Here is a 20,430-nt window from a genome sequence, read left to right as displayed (position 1 = left end):
ATTCATATACGAATATCCCCATCGCTAGTTGTTATCTTTTACTTTGCTAATATGTGCATCATTTCTCTGTGCTATGGTGTTAAGTTGCCCAAGCATGAAATAATATTAGAAAAATACATAGCATGTTCATGGAGATGTTTTGAGCTTTAATAGCAAAAGCGTGTATTACCGTATTTTTCCGTTTATAACACCCCCATTTATAAGACACCCCCCCAATTTTCTAACCAAAAAATTATGAAAACCTATATTTGAGGATTCTGCCTCTGGGCTCAGAATGTCAGACACTTGTCTTTGTTGAATCTTGAGGCTACAGGCTCCACCTCCAAGGAGGTGTGCTCCAATTGGTTTGTTCAGGGTCAGCTGACATCAGTTCCATAAGGCTCATGGTTGGAGGTAGCTAAATCTCCTGACTGTAGGAAACTAAGCCTCCTGGTTGAAGCAAGACTGTTTAGAGAGGCAAGCTACGTGCCGGTTTGTTCTCTTTAGCTATCTCAGCTTACTTCTGTGTAAAAGACACCCCTTAATTTTTAGGGCAATGATTTTAGGAAAAAGTAGCATCTTATATATAGATGGAAAAATACAATAACTTGTAACCTTGTTAAAATAAAAAAAACATATAGGATTTTTATTTTAGTTAAATAAAAAGGTAGATTCCATGATAGCTTCATCTTATTTGTTCCTTATAATGTATTTGATTTTGAAGACCAGATTATTTTTATCTGTATATAATGAAAAACACAGAACAAGGGAAGCAATACCGTCATTTAAAAGTACTTGAAACTATCACTAGGTATCAAAGAAAACAGAAACATCCCATTGAAAAATGAAGCAAATTCTGGGAAGTTCAGAAAAATGTCAGACACTCCAAGCAAATCTGAACAATATTGAGACCTCTTGTGGATGTTGGTTAGCAAAATTTGTTGTGCCAGCTTGTTTTAGCAGAATTCACTCCACCTTCACCCGCACCCCAAATATTTAGGATGGAAATAACTTGAAATTGATTCAAATATGAGAGAAACCATAACTGTCTGATTCATTCATCCAAGCTTAGAGATTTGAGCACTTAACTCTTAAAAGTCTGGCAGTGAACTTGAATGGTTAGCCTCCAGCACATCAACCTATGATACAGATAGGACTTAAGGTCCAGTTCATTCAATGCTTCTGCTCTTCTTGGGAGGAACAATTTAATTTATTCCTGTGTTTGAACATGAATGAGCAGAATCCTTCCGGTGTAAGAGTCTCTTCAGCAGGCTATCCTTCACAAAACCAGCCACATGCCTGTTACAAAATAAGGCATATGCCTAGTCACATGACCAGTTGCACACAGGATGACAGAGAAAGGGGGAAAACTACTGGGCATTTGTCCTTCCATGAGCATTTTAAAATTTATTAATTGGATTTTGGCCAATGTGTTCAACCATTTTAGTTTTGAACTTGGATTGCCAGCTCTCCTTTGGAGATGTTCCTGTCTTGAACACCTATATAAGCATGCAGATACTGCACAGTGCTGGAACTTACTGTACCTGTTGAAAACGGCCAGTGCTACTGAGGGAGAATGGAAGAGCTAAGATGAAAAGACCTTGTGCAAGCTTTAAGTGCAGAAAAAAATTGAAATAATCTCCCTTTGCTGGATTCAGCTTTTTAAGAAGTACCTGCCATACCCTAAATGGTTCTTCTTGGTGTGAACCTCTGCTCTAAGCAAGAATCCTGCTGCCGTGTAAAATCTTTCTTTTCCATCTCATAAACTCAAGCTGGAAAAGTCTGTGCTCTCATTATGCTCAGTGTGCAAACCTCCCTTCACAGCATTTACTCCAGTGTGTATTTCCACAGCTAAATTACTGCACTTACGAAAGATCCATAATGGAGTAATGAGGAGAAGGTGTTTCTCCTAAGATTACAGTCTTGACGATAGATAAGCATTTTTATGGAACACTGTAATTATTATCGTAATGTATAATTTTCCCCTGGATTGGCTGCCTCCTACCATACTAATCTAGAAAGCACTAACTCATTCGTAAATAGCATCATTAGACTCTGTAGTAAATAAGCAGTGGGTCTGCCTTGCATTACACACCAAGGCCTCCTCTCTTTTCTTACCGTTTCTTTTTTCTTTCTTTTTTTGTTTGCTCTCATTAATTCAGTTTTCATGGCTGCTGCAGCAGGTGGAGTATTTTATCTTCTCATCTCATTAATCACTAGTGAGTTGCTGAGGAGAACTCTATTAATACCTGGTCAGGAGACAGGAGCAGTATAATCCATAACTACTCTCACAGTAGCACAGCCAGCTGCGGAGTCTACATGAGGTAATATTACCAAGGCTTAAGTAATGTATGCAGACTAAATGTAAGGCATCTGTAAGGTAAGCCCATATTATTTACACAAGGAGCTGGCACACAGCTTGAACTGTGTGGGCTTTTTGCAGAGAACTGTAGAGGTGTAATTAGGAAAAAGTAAAGTGGGAGGGAAAGCTTTCCAAATTGATTGGCAGATTAATAGGATTGGGAATTTTGACTTTGCTAATTTCTAATTGTGTACCCTTGCTTTCCCTCTGAATGCTGTTCTTCCTCCAAAACCAAAATAGACATTAAAAAGGATGCTCTACACAAACCATCATTCTTCATTTGTTTCTATCTTTAAGAAGTTTGAGTTTTTAAAATGTTTATCTTTAGGCTACCAAGAAGCAAACAAGAGAAACATGGATAGAAAATAGCCTCAAAACATTCCGCCCTCCTTCTAAATGTGCACATCTCTGTGCTCCAGCTACTCGTGAAAACAAGGCTTCTGACAATCCACTCTAACTGGCTGTTCTGTGGTGGTGGTGGGGATGTTGGTGACACGATTTACATGGGGAGGATGACAGATGAGGAGGGGAAGGTTATTCAGGACATCCCCATGAGTATGTATGTTTGAGTGTATGCATACATGTGTTCCCTGCTATTCTTTCAGAATCTGTTACCGTTCTTGAAAGCAAAGTTTAGAAAAAGTATTACAATGCCCAGAATCCTTCTGCTGGCTAAGGGATTCTAGAACATGTAATCTTTAAATGTATTTTTTTCCAAGTAATGTTCAAACAATAGGTATAGGAATCATTCCCATATACCATTCACACAACAGCTTTCCACATACATCTGATTATATAAATGGCTCACATGAGGCATCCACATGGTTGTCAACTTTCCACTGGTCTCTGTAGCCAAGTCTTTAACGACAGCTTGATAGCCCTATTTAGCAGATGAATATTTTCATGTTCAGAGTGAAAGAGTGCCGAAAATTCCCACCATTTCTGAAGCTGCTGAAGCACAGTGACAGCAATGGTCATCTAGCCACTTCTGATATCATTTTTGAGTTTGGTTTCAGTTTTGGTGGTCTGCATGCCCCCCCTCCCCGAGAGTCCCAGGAGCAGGACATTACCAAAGTCTATTTACCTAATTACAGAGGGATAATGAGAGCGCAAATTCTGGCATTCTTAAGCACTAGGATTCACCTCCAACTCATGGACAACTCATGGACCAGGACATGGGGGAACCTCACCCAAACATTTTGGGGTGAAGCAGTCATAAGCCACTCTCATTTTTTATATTTTAAAGTTTTTTTTCCCAATGGGGCCGAGGACAGAGAGTTGTAGCTATCACTCCTCTCAAAGTCTTATGAAATCCTAAAATATTAACCATTTTCAACTTCTGCCTTTGGAAATACAAGTTTAAGAATAGACATGATGAGTAGAATTTGAATTATGGTACGCTTTTACATCCTCAAGTGCTATTAAGTTTAAAGTTGTCAGAATGTTTTCAGCCCCATTTCAAGCCTGAAGACCATGTTGAAAATCCAATAGTTCTGTCATCTATTTCTTCTATTCCTTCCTTGAGGAACACTCATTCAATCTATTAGATAAGGAGCATCTCTCTAAAGACAGCTCCATCTTGGTAATAAATTACAAGCAGGTCACCTTCCATCAAACTCTGTCATCATGGACCTTCTTTGAAAAACCAGCCCTTTCTTATGAAGTGTCCCATTAGCAACTTCTTGAGAAACGAAGGACTGGAGACAACCCAGCTCCCAAGGGAGGATGTGTAGAACTTTTTTGAGTCATTAGCATACAGCTGCTAAGTGGCACAGTCCAAAGCCAGCCTTCCGTCTCTCTCACAAGAAAGAGCAACATTTCTGCCATAAATGTGCATGCTAGTCATGTCATATGGAAAATCAAAATAAGCTCAAAGGCTAGTCGACTAAGTGTCAGAATATATTATGATTTTTCTTTCAAAAAAAAACACACAACCCCCCCACATAACACACACATACGCACACAACGACAACAGCAGTCTAACCCAAACACTGAAACAAGAGCTTACCATTTGGGATTTCAAAGACTCTTCAGTGACATACTGTATGTGTTAGGCCACTAATCACTCTTGATTTGATGATAAATTTGAATACTAATCCCCTTTGAATAGGGATTAAGCTTCAGTGAACTGGGGAGGACCCTCATTAGAATGCATCTCATCAAGGCATGGCTTGAATGAAGTTTGGTAGATCTTGTATACCACTGTCTTTTCAGAGTTGGCAACCTATTGCCCATATGAGCAGAATGAGATGTAAATGCTTGAGTTCAAATAAACTGTACCAGTCTATATTCTAATTCTCTCCAGCCAGAAGGCTCCATTCCTTTGTTCCAGTGTCACTGAAAAAGTACCTTTTGGAAACATACAAATCACAGCCATTACTGACATAGGATCCCATCCACCCCCACCCCTGATTCAAAGATGTGTTCTTGCAGTCAGGGAGAAGAAATGGTGTTGAGGAGGATGCTCAAGAGAATGAAAACTCCTCTTCTGTTTTTTTTTTTTTTTCTTGCTCCATCAGCCTAAATATTTTCCCCAGTTGCAAGATTTGTTAGGAAATCATTCTGTGTTCTAGGGATAGGATTTCTGGTTTTTTTTTCCTGGACTACTATTGTCATAGCTCTCTATTTTGGGAGTTCTACCTACCTTACAGGCATGTTACAGACACCTAATCTGGCAGGAAGGCCTACATTGGAAAGCGTTGAGGCTTAGTTAGGCCAGGTTCTGCCTAAGTGTCTTCAGAAAGAAAGCTCCCAGCTAGCAATGGAGCAGGAAGAGTGTGTTTGGGCAGAGCATGGCCTAATTAAGCCTCAAAACTTTGTAATTTATGCCTTTCTCTCAGGTACATATTGAGGTGTTTGTAAATTAAAAACAAAACAAAACAGAAGCACCACTAGCTTCAAACCAATCCAGGCCCTTTAATAAATTAAAAATTCCTGACTATGCTATTGGATGAAAAAATTGACAGAAAAATAGTGAAAGGTTAAACAAACAAAAGAAATACAAAAAGCATGGAACTTTCATTTCTCCTTTTTTCATTAATACAGTACAAATAGCTTAAGAAGCTATTTGGGGATTGATGGAAGAACACAAAATGAAAAAAAGTCCCTCTTTCAATTTTGTTCATGCTTACACAGAAAGCCCCTCCATACTATCCACGTGTTCAGTCAGTCAGGAAATACGCAATTAAGCTTGATTCTATTATGCTGCTACTTGCGCATTTGCACCATAACATGCAACAGAGCGGTAAGGGTCTGCTTTGTAGTGACCCCTAGGTGAGCATACTTGTCTTTATAGATATCTGCCTGTCTTTACAGATATGTAGATAACTTGGATTACAGTGCCCAGAATACCCCATGCTGGCTGGGATATTTTGCAAAGTATGAAATGTAATTTTTCTCTCTCATCTTCCATCACTACAGATTGAATATGGACAGGGTCTTTAAAGAGGTGGTGTCTCTCATCTGTTTGTTCAAACCTAAACTATGGAATTTAAGTCCAAGGGAGAGAGACCAGCTGAAATTTGGAAGTGGTGAATGAAAAAGTAAGAGGAGCAGATCCCAGCTGTTGTAAAGGAGTCCACTATGATGAAACAATGTGCCCAGATTCTGGGCAAGCACCAGACACTTGGCTTAGTACTGCTAATGTACTCTGGTGCCATCCTAAGGCCATGTTCACCTTCCATTTCCAATGCCTTTGGACCTCTGAGGTCCACTAATTGGAGTAAGGGCACATTAGTGGATGGTTTTGTGCTGGAACCAGAGACAAAATGGGAGCTCAAGGCATGGAGTCCATTACCTCTCCATCTTAAAACACAAGTATAAATTCATTCTGAGCTACTAGAGGCAAGTGATTCTAATCCACATGTCCAGCCAAACTGCACCAAGTTCTGGCTGAAGGCAACCAATCAATATTTCTGCTTGCATATGGGGCAGATGGCACAAACCATTCCCCCTCTCCCTCCTTCTCTGGACTCTCTGTAGACAAACAAATCGCATCAGTGGTCTGTGCTTGATGCATGTTGGGAGCAGATTCACCCCTTCCATGGAAGATATGTTTTCTTCTCTTCCTGGACTGTAGGCCACACTGGTGAGAAAAGGAGAGCAAAAGTGAGAAACCATGTTTCTTCTTCATGATAACCTGGAGTTGTTGTTGACCTTCTACAGACCATGCTGAGCCCCACCAGCTAATCTTGACCTACTTTTTGCCTCTGCCTGTTGTACAGGTCAGCCCTTCCTGTCTTTTACAATAGGAATGGCAGAAGGTGCGTTTGCTTGCCATGCTTCTACCATGTTTGAGCATCGTGAATTTCCCTTCATGCCTTTCACTCGGAACTGTGCAAAAGAGATAGAATCTATTCTCCACAGGTAAAATATTCATTACAAATTATTTGTCTGCTTCTAAAGTCAAACACTCATCCATTATAATTAGGCTGGCCTATCTCCCATGAAGACTACATAGCTCATTTTAATTACATGTTTTCTCTCAGTTATGCAGTCCTTCGTGTTTCAGGCTCACATTGTTTATTGACCACACCATTTTAATTACAGTTACTAAGCTGGTCTCATATTGATTATGGCAATTAAGTGGCTTGGTAGTGCATCCTGAATTTGTCAAACAGCGAGGCAGATTGAGAGGGAGGCAGGAAAATGCAGGTACAAAACTTGAAACTTATATGTAGCCAGAAGTGCAGATTATGGTTGCATGCAAAAAGGAATCAATAGATCTTGAAGAGAAAAAAAATTGGGTTTGTTAAAAATGAATAAAAAATTTGCTGGCCAATCTTTCAAATATCTCATTAACTTCCATAGATATAATAGTTATGTCTAGACTATGAGTAGGGATAGCTAACATGTAATATTAATCACAAAACCAAAGTTTTGTTACAATATTTACTTGTACAATTACATGCATATAATTGGTTATTAGCAAGCTAATCATTGCACTGTAGTGGGGATGGATGAACATTTTGTTTCCATTTATTTTTTTTGTAAGAACTTACCAAAAGTCACAAATTCCTGCAAGACAGATAGAAGAACCATACATGCCATCTTTGACTCACTGGAAGAAAGGCAGGATGTAAATTTCATGAACAAACAAACAAAAAAACCTGCCAACAGAAAATAATTAATGGATATGGATGTGATGAAATTGGCTTAAAAAGTATAAACCATGATTCATTTGTTAGGATGAACTCTTACGCTAAAGGAGCAGAAGGTCACTCCTGCAATAGGACAGACAGGCAGACAGATGCATGCATACACACGTTTCTTGTACATGGTTTCCCTCAATATATAAATGTGTTGTCATGTTGTTGAATGGATGTGATTCTTCTATCCAAGAACTGCCTGGCAAAATTTGGAGAAGTTCAGGAATTGAAGGATGTTGAAACTATTCTAGATCAGGCAAAAACAAAATAAAAATAAAAAAGACAAAAACGTTATGGCACCTTAAAGACGACCTGCTATATTTTAATGTGAGTTTTTGTGCACGAGTACACTTCCTCAGACCACTTGTCCATGAAAGCTCACATTAAAATATAGCAATTAGTCTCTAAGTTGTCACAACGTTTTTGTCTTCTTAATTTTTTATTTTGCTTTTGTTTTTGCCTGAGATGCTACATTTTTGGAAAGTATTCCTTACTCATGTGAAAATATTGAATTAGGATGGTCCATATGAAAATGTAGACTGAAATAATTCCACCACCCACCATTTCTGGAAGCCACATAGTTGTAAAAATGTTCTATTGTAAAATGATAGCAGGGTAGTTCTTGTCAGGCATTACATGAAATGCTGCTATAATTTTAGCCTAGTGTTAAAATAAGCACAGATATTCTACTTGCACCATAGCATCTTAAACATATTCCACAGCTCTGTCTGATGGAGACATGTCACCCAAGACAGTTTTACTATAGAACAGCACTATAAATGCTATAGATTTAGTCAGTCACACATACCTTCTGAAAAATAGAGCAGATGACAACATTGCTACAAAACTTCAGGCAGTTTTTCTGATGTAGATTCCAATATGATTATATCCCTTATATTTGGAAACCTTTGTCATAATTCCCCGGCAAATGTGGATGCTGAGAAGTCATTTAGAATTCAAAGTAAAATGATGTAAGAGGAATTTTGGAGTCACATTATTAGTTGCTTCTAAAAAGGTTCCTAAATATCTCTAAGAAGATTAGTACTTTGCTCATTAACTTATTGGTAGTGATTCCAAAGGGCAAGAACCTTGCCTCATTTGGAATACTAGACACCCAGCTCTTTTTTCCAAAGATAAAGACATCTTAAAATGTTTAGTGCATTTCCTTTCCTTTCCTTCTGGAACCACCAGGTTTTCTGCTGCTTAATATTTTATAATGCCTATAGAGTCCCCTAGCCTAGCAGCAAAAATCTTCCTTCGGCGCCCTGGTTTATGCTTAGCAAAGACTGGGTTAATAAAATCCATGATAACAATGGCAGAAAGTGGGGGAGAGCGACGTGCAATTCATAATGGATTAATTTGCAAACACAGATAACCACTACCCAATTTAACATCTCAATTAAGCAGCACTGTATGTGGCTGGAGCTTCTGGAGTTTTGGAATAAAGATGATGAGATCTGATTAACTTTAGCTTAGCTGCAATGCAAAGTTTTTATTAGATATCAGATTGAGAAGAGAACTATCCTCAGTGGTAGCCATTTTATTAGCAGGGAAACAATCAGCTTCTGACTTTCTGATTTGATTCCTGTTGCTATCCCCATTTTAGAAACATTCAATGGAAAAATCTTAGGGTCTCCAAGGCAGGTTTGTAAGAACTTCTTGCATCAAAGTGCCATCCAAAAATGGGAGATAAAGGTATAGATCTGCAAAACATATCCAGTTAAGGCATTTTGATTTGATAGAAATGCCAGTAAATGGCCATACTTCAATTACCGTGTGTGTTTATGGTGCCTCATGGGCTTAGATTCATGATTTATCAGTAATTTTATTGACAACTGTCTACTGAGCAATGACAGTTGAATGATAACCCTGTTGCATTACTCCAGGTAAAATGCTTTGCCACTTCCTTTAATGCACATTTGTTAAGAGCTGAATATTGATGCGAGGTATTGGCATGTACGCATATGTGAGTGCGTTCGCCTTATAATCTCCATGGGATTTTAAATGCAAATGTGTATTTCAGGCTTGCAGGATCCACTTTGTTTTATACCTGAAGTGTGAAATTCTCCCGCCTGAGCCGGGTGCAAAATAGTGGCTCACGTCAGAGAATATTTGCTATAAATTAAGGAATAGGTACGAGAAAAACACACACAAATCTTTTCTCACATACACGCATGCACACACACACACAAAAATCCCCTCCACCCAAATATTTTTATTTAGTAACATAATCTTGGAGCTGGGGAACCTTCTTGGTCTTATTATTGTTACACTGGAAGTCAGCAGATCTTGTTGATCTTCTCCAAATCAGTTCCCACAAGCTTTCCTCTTCTGATCATTTCTGTTTTAGATGTTTCAGACTGAATGACCACCAGCCATGATGACAGAAGGACGATACCCTGGTTGAAAATTGTTAGGATGGCACACTTATGAGATTGATGGAAACAAAATACTTGGAGCGGGCAGCTTCAGTGGGTCCTGCATAGATTTGTATGTGCGGTGCAGGAGGACAAAACCATAAATGAATGAAATTCCATTGGGTTTGGATGGAAAAAAATGTTTTTGAGTATTAAATGGTGTAAAAGGACCCTGTGATTGATTTAAAGGTGAATAGCAACTCCTAGAGGCATCAGAATGGCAATTCACTTCTCTCTCTCTCTCCCTCTCTCTCTCTGTGTGTGTGTGTGTGTGTGTGTGTCCGTGTGTGTGTGTGTGTGTGTGTGTGTGTGTGTGTGTGTTTGTGCGTGTATGCTAGGGACAACCTCCTCCTTTTTTGCAAGTAGATTGGAGGGGCTCTGGGGTGCAAGGTCTGCAGAGACAGGCTTTGGGGCTGTATAAACCTCCGAGCGGCACTTTGCCCATCCGAGTCCAGGGTGAAGAGAAATACTGTTGCAAACTACAAAAAGAACAAAACTAGCTGCATAAAATTTTGACATTTTTCTGCAGCAGCTGAGGACATGAAGCAAAGATAGGATCATCCTTGGTCTGGGGGCATGTAGTCCCAATTGACATAAAGCGGTATGTTTGGAGAACTTGGATTCAAGTCAAGCTGCACTGAGACAATACGTTTTCAGAGAACTAGAGAAGTCAAGTTGTTGATCAGCCCCTCTGTATCACGCATTCGTCACCTGTTCTTCTGGGGTTCCCATTCAAACATACTTTGTCATTTTTAGAGGGGCTCAGGAAGTGAACAAAAATTATTAGAAATATATTTGGCACACCTACAAATAAAAATGTCCTTGAGATATGTCTGTTGTGGATACCTGCTTGAATTTATCCCTGAAAAGTGTCATTCATCCCCTAGGGGTAATTTGGAACTATATTAATGTTTTCTTAGGTATGTGAAAGCAATACCCAGTGTAGTGTTGTGGATAGAATGACCAATTTGGACTGTGTAGACCTGCGTTCAAATTCCTGCTCACGGGGGCATGGGTTGGTACTTGTAAAATCATACTTCAAATGTCACACTTACCTTGAAAACCACATTAGGGTTGCTACAAATCAGATGTGACGATGTCACATAACACACACACATACATACATACATACATGTGAGAGCAGTTGCTGGGTAGTTAGTGAGATGTGGTAGGTGTCTGTGCTGGGAGTGTGATTCCTTACTGTGCTTTCTAGGAGAAGAGCCAGCCTATGTGGCCTTGGGCAAGCTGCACAGTCCCAGAGGACCTCAGAAGAAAAGGGTAAGCCACAAATGGAGTGCTCTATACCCAGGAAAACCTGGAAAAGATTGCCATAAATCAGAATCAACTTGAAGGAATGTTGTTGTTGTTGTTGTTATGTGAAAATAGCTGCTGCCAGTGAGATGGTTTCCAAGTTGGATTTGTCAGCTGCCACCACAGAATGTGTGAGGCACTTCCTTCAAGTGGCAGGGGCATCTCATTCGACTCTATGCAATGCATTGCTCCAGCTTGGATAGTAGAAACCCTGAGTGACTGACTATGTGATCATCATCAGCCCACACCTGAGGTAGATAGACGGCCATTCAACTCTTGCAGAGTGCTACTCAAGACATTTTCCAATCCCTCTTTTTAATTTACTTGCAGTTTACGGTGGGAATTAGTTTTCCTTCTTAATCACCATCTTTGTTGGAAAGAATACATGGGATTGTAAAACAGCCATGCTTTCATCCTGGGAGAATATTTCCAGGATCCTTGGAGGTGGCCTAAATGATTTCCTTCCCGTTGATTACAGTGGCAGAAGAGTGGGCTCACATACACACTCACACGCATGTGCCAAACACTATTTCCTTGGCACTTCTGTCTTCTTGGCAGGATCCCAGCTCCACACATGCTCCAGCCTCCAAAGCATCGGAATTGCTTCAGTGCACCCGCCTCAGAGCATTCCTACACAACAACAGGATTGCCCTGTGAATGAATTTTTAAGATAATGTGTTTTTGACTTGCCTTTCATCCTAGGATATTGTGTGACAAAGAAGGGTGTACTAGCCATAGGCTCCACTGCTAGTCCATTCCCCAGCAGGGCCCTAGAAGTGTCCCCTGCCTTCCTTTTTTTGCTGCAACAAATGGGGGCAAAAGAGTTAAAATCAACCCCCAAAATGGCCCTTCCTTATTCCCTTTGACTATGACCTATCAGGGCTTTGGAGGAAGCAGATTTCCCACTTTCTGATCTCTGACACCATCCCTAGTCTCACCTGTGCTGCACAGAACCCTCCTAACATTTGCCACTTAAAAGCACCACCAGTTCTTCCCTCTTATTTTTCCCCCCTAGCTCTTGATGTTTTAAATGTAATGCCTTAATACATCGCTCTCACAATCCTTTTTATGCAGTTGAATGCATTTGATCTCAAACAAATTTCTTACTCTATACCTTTGATTAAAAGAAGAAGAAGAAGAAAAAGAGGAAAAACCCACCCTCACTGGCTTTGAAGACATTGTTCTGCTCTGGTGTGAAGTTAATGGATTTATTAAAAATTAGTCTCATCACTTAATGTTTTATATCTGTGCCGTGTATGTATTATGCCAAGAGAAAAAGAACTTCACAATCATGGCATAGAAATGAAATATTTCACAGATCGTACTACTACATTATGCAGAGTGTTCATGTTTCCAGTTGATTTTCTATCATGCAGCGGACAAGAGAAATTCATTCTGTTACCACATTAGGCTTAGAGGGGGAAATATTAATTGCCTTTCTCTCTAATCTCCGATCAAGAAGGATATGTAAGTTTGACAAAGTGGAAGTTTGATCAAGAAAAAAAAATCTTCCTCTCTCAGCCGGATCCTTATACATGCTAACTGAGAGGTGAATTCCATTGATTTCAGTGGTACATTCTCATAGTCAAGTGTGCTTAAGATGGCAGTTTTTAGTTTTGGAAATATAACATGCAAGAGAATACACAACCATCAGTGGTTAGATATCTGGCTGCAGAGCCAGAGGTTGGGAATTAGATTCCCCACTGTTTCTTCAGGGAGAAGATCCAGTCTGTGTAGTCATGTGTAAGCTGCACAGTCCCAGGATGTCCTCAGAAGTATTTGATTATTATTATACTTTATTAAAATTATTATAAATACTTATTTTGATTTGATTATGCAACTTCAATGTTTGCATCATTTTTGAAAGTCACAAAAGTCCATAAAGACACCCTTTCATTTGTTTAAAGTATATCATCATCATCATCATCATCATCATCATCATCATCATCATCGAATTGCAGAGCTGGAAGGAACCCATCAAGTCCAGCCCCTATCAAGAAAGCCCAATGGAGAGCTGAACTCAAACCACCACAGTATATGTTTCAGTAGGAAACTTCATCTTAAAGGAGTGACATTTGGTTGGTTGACTGACTGACTGATTGATTTCAGTGCCTATCTTGGTGATTTTTTACACTGAAGCGAGGCTGACTCATGATTGGAGAGGGGGAATCCTGAAATGTGGAGGTGCAGGCTGTACACATCCCTGGCCTATAAGCCACCCCTGCAGTGACATGTACAAAAAAACACCTCACAATAAAACAATTGCAATTCATAACGCTCAAAATCCTCAATATAACCAAGCAAAAGGATATTAAAATCTTCAGCAACGTCACTGAATGAGCCAAATATACCTCCTTAGGCAAGCTGTTTCACAATTCAGCACCATACCTGTGAAGTCCCACCCATCGCACTATAGACGGCAAGGGAATGCAAAGGTGGTTCCATTAGTACAGAAGAAGACAGTGCGAAAGATACTTTAGCCCCAAGCCAGGTAATATCTTGTAAATGTCAACGCCAGCACCTTGAAATGAGTTATATAAAAATGAATCAGGATATTCAACGAATATCCCTGATTCATCAGATATTTATTGCTTCATGTTCTTGGAGTGCAGAGACCCCGATGAATAGGAAGCAACAGATATAACCCTTTTATATTCGTCCCTTCATTCCCTATCTACTTATGCCCCCATGGATCAGCTATTCCTTGGGGGCATAAGCAGAGAGGGGTTTTTTTCCCTTTGGGTGGCTTGCTAAGGCTTGCCCGAAGGGAATCCCACCCCTGGGGCTGGGGGATGGCTTGGGTCGGGCTTTCCACTCTTCCTATGTCCCGCATAGTGATCCCCCAGCCCTGCTGCCCTTGATCCCTTTCTCCCTCTTGCTATGCTGGGCAGCATAAGAATGACTGTGGATGCCAGGGCTTTTTTAAAAAGAGAATCCCAGGGGTTGTCTAAAAAAACAAATAAAAATTGGTCAAAACAATGAATCGATTTGTGGTTTGTCGCGCCACTGGGGGCAATTTGTGGTTCGTGGGTTGTCAAGTTTGATAACCCGCGAACCAAGATTAAGCCCCATTTTGGTGCTTCGTCCCCATCTCTAATTCTGATCGTTTGATTCCCCTTAGAACTTTGGTGGCTGCATTCCATTCCTATTGACACTCCCAATTACCTTCAAGGGCAGCCTCACGTGCAGGGCACTAGAATAATCCAGTCTCTAAAATGGCTAGGTAGGGAGTGTAGGCAGCATATCAGGAGGAGTTAGTAAAGGGTAAAATTGGTATACTCTCCAATCTAAGTGCTGAATAGAAACGGCAGATCCAAGAGCAATACCAAGCTACAAACCTACTGCTTCAGGACGTATAGCTTTCTGTCCACAACAGGGGCATGTTTGATGTAGGTGGAGTCAGTAAAAGGTGACATCTACTCCCACCTAAGCACCAAAGAAATCCAGGAGAAACTCTAAACTGTAACTCCATTGTACAAAAAGGAAAATCAATGATGTAGTACTACCCTTCAGGGAGGTTCACTATGGCAGCCCCAGAGAGTCCAGATTGCGGGCAGCTGAATTGTTCCATATCAACAAATAAGGAGCCAGTCTTATGAAAAACTCATGGCTCTTAACTGCCTTTTAAAGACCAAACTACCCTCGAATACTTTGCAGGAACAACTTGCAACAATACATAATTACTGGGAAAATACTGTTCTCCTTCAGCAATTGTAAAGATTGCAGCTGGTTTTAAAAGGGAGCTTTGTGTGTGTTTGCAGATGACAAATGCTCAGAAATTCCTGAGGCTTTGACCCTAAAAGCTCTGGGTCCACCACACAGCAGAGTACAACCCACCCCAGAACAAATTGGCATGGAGGAATATTCAGTCATGTGAGTGAACTACAATCTGAAGTGGGACAGTCCAGATGAGGATGGTTACCAGTGATTATCAGTGAAAACGAGGCCTGGGTCTCTTTAGGAACACAGGTTTCTGATTTCTGACTGGTTTCAGTCTCAGATCTTGCCTTGTATCCTGGACTTTCTGTGAAGCCCTATCGAATCTGCTGCAGCTGTCAAAATTTAAATAAATAAATGACAATTAATTAGTAAATAGACTGGAAGATACTGCAATCATCCTCACAGTAAGGCATTCAAATAGGAGTTTTATCAATGTACACTCATTTCTCCATAGGCTTCTGCTGAAGCTAAAATAAAATTCAGAGCTCATTGGAACAAGTATAGCATGAGAGCATTTAACACTGTGGGTCTAACTATATTACAAAATGGATGGCTTCAGTCTTATGCGGAAGATAATTTGCCGCTTTAGGATTTCCATGTTTATCCCCTCTCACAGAGGAAACAAACTGCAAGCATTTCACAAATTATCCTGTTCCTTTAACACTTGCTCAGCAGAGAACAGATCAGAATGTGATGTTGTTGTTTTGTTGTTTAGTCGTTGTGTCCGACTCATCGTGACCCCATGGACTAGAGCATGTCAGGCCCTCCTGTCTTCCGCTGCCTCCCGGAGTAGGGTCAAATTCATGTTGGTAGCTTCGATAACACTGTCCAACCATCTCATCCTCTGTCATCCCCTTCTCCTCTTGCCTTCACACTTTCCCAGCATCTGGGTCTTTTCCACAGAGGAATGTGTAGCTTCTATTATTGTGAAGATCAGAAGAGCAGGGTAAATTATAACCGCTTGATTCTTTAACTCACTGGAACAGATTTCATCCCGCTTACACTATATTATAAAATGAGACACAGCAGGCAGGGGCTACATGAGTGTCATACTGTTTGGCTTGTGCAAAGGTCTACTTGTTCAAGAATAACTTTTCTGTTTCTGAAGAAAGTGGTTATGGTCATGATTATCCAGCCATCTCTAGCCAGTCAAGGTCAGCATGGCCGCTGAGGTAAGGTAAGTCTAGGAGAGATTTGTCCAATATCATCCATATGTTTCACAGCTGTGTGGAGACTTGAATCTGGATCTCCCCGTTCACACTCCAGCACCCTACACTGCCTCTCTTCTTATTCTTTGCTGCTGAGATGTTCGCTGGATTTCCATGGTCACCATTAAGTGGTAATCAAGTTGAGGTAGGCCTAATGAACCAGAACTATACTGTCTTCTTAGTATACATTCATGTTTAGTGCCATGTCTCACCTTCTTTCTCTCAGGTCTAACACCCCGGAATGCAGTCTGTAACTGTTTCACATGTTCTGACATCGTGCCATTTCAAATATACAAGTCCCGAGCTAAACTCGGTTTTAAAGTGAGCCATACACTTGCCTAATAACCCATCTTAAGAGAACAGTTTTCATCAAACTAATAGCACTGCATGGGTGTGGTGGGATACATACATGACACATGGTATTAAAAATGAACAGAAATTCAGTTTGGCCTGACGGGAGCAAGGTGTCATCCTCCAGATCTTGTGATACTGCAACTAATCTCAGCCAATGTGAAAGGACAGTGGGAGATGCAGTCCACATGCCATTGGGAGAGCCACAAATTGTCTACCCATACTCTCAGATAAATTAGAGATGAAATAGAAAAGAAGAAGAGAAAAGTATGTGTGTGGCAGAAAGAACACTGACTGCTGGAGAAAGGGAGTGTGTGTATTTCCAGAAGTATATTCTGCTATTCCTGTGGAGCTGGTATCCATTTCAAAGCATTGACCAAGCTGTTCTCCCTCTTCTTCAGAAAAGGGGGGAAAAACTACTAAGGGTTTGTTTCTGTCAGCGACTGAGAATATTCTATAAACTTTGTTTCTGCCCTTAGCAGAAATAATTTGCACTCTTAAATTTTTTGAAACTTTTCCAAGTCTTTTTCTGTTCTTCTTTTTTTTTTTAAAAAAGTCATGTAAAGTAGTTGCTGACTCTGCCTCTTTTTCAGCTGTACACCCTTGAGGTGCGTTATTGAGGCTGTGAAGCTGGCTATGTTAGGTGTAGGGTTTATGAATATGAAAAGCAGGAAATTTGCATGATTGTGGCGTATCAGTCATTGAAATTCTCTCCTGTTAGAGAACATAAAGAGGGTATCGGTGCATGAAACATTCAATTAATGAAAACTAAATCCTTAAAACAAAAGTCGGGGGGGGGGGAGCTTTAATAAAAGAGGGAGAAGAAAAGAGAGTTGGATTTTGCTTCTCAATGTATTTCATTTCTTAGAATCTTTAAAGATAGAATCTGAAGATCCCGTGTCAACACCATTGCGCCTTCAAAACTCGGCTCTGCGGCAGATTGCAGCATTTCAAACTTTTGCTGCTAAAATCAAAACAAGGGAATGTAACCTCCCGATTGAAGTTTCCCTTTCATAAAATGAAAGGCTTCAAATGGCACAAGGGCAGCAATTATGCCACTGGAAACCATCACGACAAAAAGTGTTCAAGATTATGGTGGAGCTGCTTAAAGGAAAAGGCAAAAAATAGAGAAACTCAGATTTCATTTACATCAGCAATTCATACTCTTGTACAGGTAATTTCATTTTAGAAAAAAAAAGTCTTAAAAGAAGTAAAAAAACCAACAACCTGAATTCTTGGGGTTTTCTTTGAGAAAGTGAAGACTCACAATGAAATAAATGTCACCTTTGTATTATCAAGTGACCAACCCCTCTATCCATTAGCTTCCATTTCCAATCATGCCAGCTGTTAAGTTTGTATAGTTTTCAAGAACTGTTTTCCTCATGTGTGCTACAGTGTCTTGACTGGCTAGAAAGTTGTCATATGCCTACACTTTTATAAATCAGAGGTGTAAAATCTGTTATCTATGCTATATCTTAAAAATTAGTATTAAAAGTCTCAGGGGAAAAAAAGGAGACACTTGGTTTGAGCTTCCTAGACCTTTGTTTCCAGGTACCTAGAGATGGCATAAAACTTTTCCAGTCCTTTCCAGGTCTTTTAGTGAAATAACACTTGGACATTCATTAGACAGTGTTCCAGTTCTAACTTCCGAGGAGATCTTTACAAATAGGCTTCACTAAAAACACATTAGCTGAAACCAACTGGAAACTTCCACTCGATCCTTACATGAAGGAGGGACTAAGATTCAGGAAGCTGAAAAATGGATTTTTTAATGGAATTCCATTTTTTTATTTTAAAAATTGTATTCGCGAAGGCTTTCACGACCGGGATGCAATGGTTGTTGTGGGTTTTTCGGGCTTCTTGGCCATGTTCTGAAGGTGGTTTTTCCTAACGTTTCACCAGTCTCTGTGGCTGGCATCTTCAGAGGACAGCAAACTGTGCTCTGGTGTAGTTTGGCTAGGGCGTGGAGTATTTATGGCTATGAGATGGGATGATTAGTGTGTATTGTTGTGGCTGTATTGTTTTATGTGGATAGGTGATTGGTGTGTTTTGTTGTGGGTGTATTGTTGTGATAAGGAGATTATCTGTCACTGTGGTTGATGGTAGTGATCCCCTAGACCTTGTGGTTGAGCAGCATCCACACCAGAAGCAAAGAACATGAGAGACACTGCAGACTAAAACAACCAGAAAAATCTGCAGTAGCTGAACATGCCCTAGAACAAACTGGACATGAAATTCTATTTCAAAATACTGAAATACTGGACAACACCAGCAATCATTACGTCAGACTGCACAGGGAAGCCATTGAAATCCACAAGCACCAGAAAAACTTCAACAAAAAAGAGGAAAGTTTCAAACTCAACAAAACTTGGCTCCCAGCTCTCAAAAATACAACATGCAAAAGGTCATGAACTCTACCCAACCACAAGGTCAAGAGGATCACTACCATCAACCACAGTGACAGATAATCGCCTGAAAAACCCACAACAACCATTAAAAAATTGTATTTTTAAAAAACTGCTCAGCATGTTTTGGCCAAATCAATCTGTAGTCTTCTTCAAGATTTCTTCATTGAATGTTCCTCAGATTTGATAGCTCACATGCTAGATCATTGAGATGCTTTTTTCAGGATTTCAGACTGAACCTTTCCTTCACACTTCAGTTGAACAGCATATTACCACAGGATTTCTCCATGTTCCAGTTTAAGATAATCCTTCAGATCCTTACAGTTATAAGGAACTGTACTATAGTTATCATGGTGCTTATTTGGAACTTTATTTATCTTATTCTGCTATGATATTTATGGCCAGCCTCCATGTGGGCAAAGGCAATCACCTTGATCTGGATCACCCCATTGTTATCCTTCATCTTACCCAAGCAATTATTTGAGCTAGAAGGATGTCAACACCTGGGCTTATCAACATGGTTCTGTCTCAGATGTCAGTGCAACAGGATTGTTGTTGTTGCTGAAAATGCAGACTACATACATTGCTCAAAAGGCAGGCTGACATAGTACATTACAGTATCCAGTTTGGACCAGATGCATCTGATTTGACACTGTATAGTCATGAAGTTCACTGGGTCATTCATCTCTCAACGTATCCTCTCATGGTGTGTGAAGGAAATGAGAAGGGAGGGAAACTGAATACTTTACCTACATAGAATACTTTAATTCCTGTATCTGAATACTGCCAGCTGATGGCTTGTGGTACAAAACGCCACCACCTCCTCCCCCCATCTATCTCCATATCACTGCAACACCCACAACAGTGGCAGAAGTCAGCATTGGAAGTGTGTCAGTCTTCCATCATTTTATGAAGCCATTTCTGCATAACTTATATATGTATCTAAAAAGTTACAGACACATTTCAAAAGAAGTGAAATTATCCCTTATTGAGCTTAAATTGCAATGCTATAGCATAGTTATGTGAAAAGGAACTAATTACAAGTAATAGTTATTTCCAGACTATATCAAACTCTTATTGAATAATGAAGGGATGAAAATTAAGTGATGTACATGAATATGAAATAGTGTTGAGACAGAATTAAAGTGCAGATCTAGTGTAATATAATGGTTACAAATTTGAGCTGCACAGGACATGTATGTGAGACTTAAGCAATCTGACAATGGTATCATTGACGTTTGTCTTCAGATTGCATATAAGGACCATATTTGTTTTTCCAAATTAAACAAATCTGATATGATAGCAGTATGCCCACCAGTTTGGATAATGTCCTTACAATGTATATTCTGCAGTGCCTTAAGCTTCATTTTCTGACCAAATGCTAACTTGTAATGGACAGCTTCAAGATTTCAGCTCTCCCATCTGTTTTGTTTTGTTTTGTTTTTGCTTTTAAACTGGACTTGGACTGGACAGCTCTTCAAAGGTCTCTCACCAGCAGGTAGGACTTGTATACAAGCAGTTCTTCATTCT

General features: G+C 39.9%; 1 long non-coding RNA gene across 1 annotated transcript; it reads left to right on the top strand.

Moving 5' to 3' along the window:
- The first annotated feature begins 265 nt into the window (after nt 1-265).
- LOC110076007 (uncharacterized) lies at nt 266-20,351 on the top strand. Its single transcript, XR_002300046.3, has 3 exons — nt 266-2,303; nt 6,565-6,706; nt 9,839-20,351. It is a non-coding gene; the product is annotated as an uncharacterized LOC110076007 (long non-coding RNA).
- The last annotated feature ends 79 nt before the right edge of the window (nt 20,352-20,430 follow it).

Source organism: Pogona vitticeps, chromosome 2 (assembly GCF_051106095.1).
Source record: "Pogona vitticeps strain Pit_001003342236 chromosome 2, PviZW2.1, whole genome shotgun sequence".
Classification (NCBI taxonomy): domain Eukaryota; kingdom Metazoa; phylum Chordata; class Lepidosauria; order Squamata; family Agamidae; genus Pogona; species Pogona vitticeps.
This window is presented reverse-complemented; position numbering and strand designations above follow the sequence as displayed.